This window comes from Aegilops tauschii, chromosome 3, assembly GCF_002575655.3.
Source record: "Aegilops tauschii subsp. strangulata cultivar AL8/78 chromosome 3, Aet v6.0, whole genome shotgun sequence".
NCBI classification, from domain to species: Eukaryota; Viridiplantae; Streptophyta; class Magnoliopsida; order Poales; family Poaceae; genus Aegilops; species Aegilops tauschii.
The window spans coordinates 580771114-580776253 of NC_053037.3; the positions used below are offsets into that span (position 1 = coordinate 580771114).

Sequence of the window (5140 nt, forward strand, 5' to 3'; positions counted from 1 at the left end):
GCCCAGACCCAGATGGGGCCCTCCCGCAGTGCTCCCGCGAGCGCCCGATGGAAACCCCAGCCCCCCTTCCTCGAGCCTCCCTCCCCTCGCCGTCGCCTCGACGTACTGGCGGGAAAAGCCCGGCCAGTGTTGGCGGCGGCGGGGCCCTCTCCTTCCTCCTCTCGGTCCGGCAGGCACGGGCTTCTGGGTCGGGCGGCGGCACGGCGTGGCGGCAACAGCTAGCGGCGGCGACGCGAGTTGTGGGCGGCGGCGTGAAGGGGCTGCAGCGGAGGTGGTGCGCGGAGGGCTCCGGCGGCAGCGTTCGGCCAGATCTGGGCCCTGCCGGCGAGGGCCACGGACGGCGTGGGCTGCGGGCGTCCGCCCCTACCGTGGCCTCGGCTGGTGGTGGTGGAGGCGTAGCGGCGGTGGCTGGTGGCCGCGCTGGTCGGGATTCAGTCGTCCCGCCGGCTGGACGACGACGGCAGGGCAGATGGGCTCCCCGGTGAGTATTCTTGGCGTTCGGCGGCTGTACTTGGGGTCCCCCTTGCCGGTGGTCGGGTCTGCGTCGGTGGCCTTGCGCCGTGCTGCGTCGGCCGCCGAGGTGGGGCTGCATAGGGGTGTGTCCGGTGGGGAGGCTGGCTGGAGGGATGGGTGGCGCCGACGTGCTCGGGCCCCCGTCACTGGCACTGGGGTGTGCCGGTCCGGATGCGTCCTCTGCCCCACCTCCCCCTTTCCCCGGCCGCGTGTTGGTTGTCGCAGCTCCGGCGATGTTCAAGGCAGGATGTATGTTGCGGTTCGTCGGTCAGTGGTGTTCCTTTGGTGCAAAGTTGATCTCTTTGGATGGTCTTGGGGTGTCTGGATGTTGGGTGGCGGCCCTGGTGGCGGGAGGCGTGGCGTTCGGGGGCAGAACCTACGTCTCAGGTGTGGACGAGCAGCCATGGTTTCGCGGGGGACGTGGCTGCGGGTGGTTGGCGGAGCAGGGGTGTGTCGGCGGGGTGCGAGCACCGGGGTTCATCACTTGCCCAGTTTCTGACAGTCGGTGGCGGCGTCCGTGGACGTCGTATCCTTCTTGAAGGCTCCGTCGCGGTGCTCCCACCCCCTGCGTCGCTCCGGGTGAAAACTTGATCTGCGGATCGGACGGTGGCGGCTATCCGTGGTCGTACCCTTCTGGGAGGCACCATCTTGGAGTCCTTGCTTCGTCATGGTCCATCTCACCCCCTCAGTGGCTCCAAGTGGTTCTTCGTAGCTCGTATTATGTTTGCTTGGTTGTGTCCGACTGGTGTGATGGTGCTCGGCACCTTTGTATCTAGCCTTGGGTGTGTTCGGTGTGTGTCGTGGTGGTGTGTGTTTGTTCGGCTCGCTTAGATGTATGTGATGATGTTTGCTTTATAATATAAAGAGGTTGCTGACCCTTTTCGGTAAGGGCGGGAGAGCCAGAGAGGAAGCTATCGCACTTCTGGAAGCGTCACAATTCCGATCGAAGCGAGCGAAGGGGATTTTTGGGTTTCGCCGTACTTATCCAACTACGTATGTCCCTAATTACCCAACAAGTGAGGGGATTTGTGTGGATGAATGGAATAACCTTGTAAAACTTTTTAGGGAGGGGGGGGGGGGGGGGGGGGGGGAGTACGATGCATGTTTTATGGCTAATTTTTAAAAAAATTGGTTATGCAACTCGAAAGATATGTTTAAAGTGTGTTGCTTGATCAAAATAGAAATAAGAAATCCCAAATCTCAGATACTTCGAAATAGTAAATATGTTTTATTTAAATAAATAAAGCTTACTCGATACAGTACGAAAAATAAAGGAGACACATGCGGTAAATTCATAGGGATCAATCATACATAGACGATACAACAAGCACACACGTTAGAATATGAGACCTGAACCTTTGAATTTCTCAGCCACAAGTTGGCCCATTCTGTCTCCCATGTCCTTGCTCATGTGGTTCACCCAATCCCCAACCTTCCCTTTCCTAAATAGTGAAGTGGGATCAACAACGAGCTTATCTCCTGCATGCTCATGTTGAACACGACTTGGCCGATTGGCCGCGATGTTGCTCAGTGATGTGAAGCCGCATAAATCCTCAACTTGCTCCACCACTCCATTGCTATCTTCCTCCTGGGTAAACGGGACTCTGAGGAAGCTTGCTAGCTTCCTGATAACCTTCGGTGTATCAGACACAATCTCCTCATACCTCAAAAACATAACTTCATCTGGCCTGGCCAAGCTTTCTTTCCAGTACTCAAGATGGCGGTCCCAGAAAGGACCATAAGGTGAGCATCCCTCACAAAACATTGTGAATGCTTCATCCATACCTATGGACATACCTTGGTTCATTCTCTTCTCAAAGTGCCACCTTGAGATAAAGGCATCTTTGGGATCCCGGCAAACGCACACAATCCGACAACCAAGGGTTGAAACTGTGGACGGGAGCAGGGAGAGCGGCAGATGGGTGGAGAGCAGCCGCGGGGAGGGTAGCGTCTCGACTATGTCAAGGTCTCCCGGCCTTAGTGCGAGGTAAGGCACAACTTGATGAGGACGGCTCGTGAGCAGTGGGTGGTCAGTGAAGGTATAGCGGGATCTGTTTACGATGGTAAAAAGGAGGGCCTTCAACTAAGTGGTCCCACATTTTGGGTGCGCGGCAAGGATGGTGTCGTCAGGGCGGGGCTTGAGCCTGTCTTTGACAGCCATGGAATCCTTGAGAGAATTTGCTCTAATCCAGCAGTTGTTGTAGAGGACGAGTGGCCTGGCCCACCCTTCTCTTGTTGGAAGTGTTTCTATGAGATTTTCAGTGTGGCTTTTGGATGATATGAATTGAGATGGGGGAGTTTTTGAACTCTCTATAGTCTCAGAATGGAGGTGTGCCATGGCTGAGAGGTTGAGATGTGTGCTTCTTTGTCCAAGTTTCTTTGTTGCTAAATATATAGAGGTGACCGACCAACTACTCAGATGCAGCGTGTGTTGCGAGATCTGCTTTATTATAATTATATCTCCCCGACAGCTCATACCAACCACGTGATCGCATTGGGTACCATCGCGCCATGGTGCCAAATCATTCAGCTCGCCATGAGATAATGGTTCTGGCAATCCTCTGCTACCATTGGCTGGCCGGCGCCTCTCGTGGCAAAAGTGGGCCAAATTGGTCGACAGCAATATAAATTCTTGTCATGCATGCATGTGTGCGCTTGCTGTAGCAAGCATAGCGACGAATCGTTTTCTATACTCCCTTCATTTTAAAATAAGTGTTTTTGATCTAGTACGATTTTATACTCTCTTCATCCCGTAATATAAGATATTTTTGCAAGCTAAGATGAAGAGATACTAAATTTGTACTAAAACAAAGACAATTACTGTGGAATGGAGAGAGTATATTGTAAAAGAGTAATGCTATCGATAGAGTTTACCTCAAGTTTACAAGCTTAACTGAGGTGGGCTGTTTTTATTGGTAGTAAATAGCACAAATGCTCGTGCGTGGCAATAGGTGAAACAAATCCATACACACCCCTAGCTAAGTATGTGTACAAAACATTTTGTTGTACGTCTCAAAAGTTTGAGTTATGTTTGCTAGATGACTGCTCGACATTGTACACTTGCTCTCTCTCTCTCTCTCCTTCTTTTTCTTGACAAAACAGTCAGTCAATCACACAATGTGTTATTTGTTTCTGAAGATTATATTTGCTCGGAGATATGAACTAGACATGGGGAAAAAACATACCGGAGACTGGAGGGAGGATATAAGAGCAGGAACAAGACTAAAACAGGAGACTGCAGGGAGGATATAAGAGCTCTGGAGATTAGCCATGACAACAGTTGACACTATTGTAGTACTCACTGCGTGATCCATTCAATAACAATGTGTGGACACTCCAATTTACAGTTCTTATTCAGTAAAAGATCTTATTCAGCTCATGGTGTCCTTGTTAATGCCAACAATGTACTGGAAATTCCGATGAAACAAAGAATGTAGTACTGGAAGTTCAGTTGTCATTCTGTTTCTATGCTCCGCTGCAAGAGGCAATTTTTTTTAACCATGCCAAATAGCAATTCTGCTGGACTAAACAAAGACCTTCTCTAGTGGTGACAGATGCTATTCTTATCCGAATTTGACCCTTCGGTCTTTCAACCGGCCTGCCCTTATTATTGACCGTTGATCTTATTATTGCCCATCCCCAGGTGCTCATAGAAAAGAACCGAACTTCCAGTGTGCACGCAAAGGCGTGGCGTCAACATCACAAGTCTATTGATCGAAAACAAACTCTAGTATCAATGTATTATATCCTGATCTGAACTTGACCTGATATTTTATTCAACCTCTCTGTTAGCTGTGCCTCAGATTGATAGGAACAATGACCCTGTTGTTCCGCTTCCGCCCAATAAACAGCCAGAACAGCCATCCCTAGTTCCAGAGTTACAGTACATCTTGCTCTTTCAGGTTCAAGGCCTCTGGAGGTTAGCCCTGCTGCAACCATCCAAAGCCATGGATTCCAAACAGACGGTGTTGGAGTTAAACACGAATACACATACGTCCGTGTCCTAATCATGTACGTGTACCCAAACCCGTGTTGGCTTGATAATCATTGCCGAGTAGGATTGCTTGTTATCTGCAGGATAGCTAGTATATAAACTGGTGTACCCCTGTACTTTGAAACTGTGAGTTGATTAATACAGTAATAAGGCTCGACACTTCTTCTTCGGTACAACCCCTGGAAACATCAACGGTTCAGATCGTCCTATACCCCTTCATCTGAAAACTTAAAAAAGGGTAGGATGGTCATTGCCCCTTCCCCTCCCCAAGCCCCGGCCCCCGCGACGTACCCGCGCGGCCCGTCGACGTACGTACGTGTACGCAAGTCCGACGGCGTTTTTTTTACTGTGGCGACGTACGTTTTTGTTTACTGTGGCGTCGGTGGTCAATCCGCGCGTCGGTTGGTCAATCCGCGCGTCGCCCGGTGAAAGCGCGTCGTGGCGCGTGAACTGCGGCCCGCCGTCCCGTCCCGTCCGCCGCCCCGTCCCCTCGTCTGCCGCGCCGCCGCCCTCAACAGTCGGCCTGTCCGCCCGTCGCATTAGCTGCCCACCCGTCCGCCCGCTGCCCCGCCGTCTGCCCTATAAATCGCACCCCCGTCCGCCCGTCGCCGCAAACACCACTCCTCCCGACTC

General features: G+C 52.0%; 1 pseudogene; it reads right to left on the reverse strand.

The window, feature by feature from the left end:
* Positions 1-1800: 1800 nt before the first annotated feature.
* On the reverse strand, positions 1801-2865 carry LOC109766384 (cytosolic sulfotransferase 17-like; annotated as a pseudogene).
* Positions 2866-5140: the final 2275 nt, after the last annotated feature.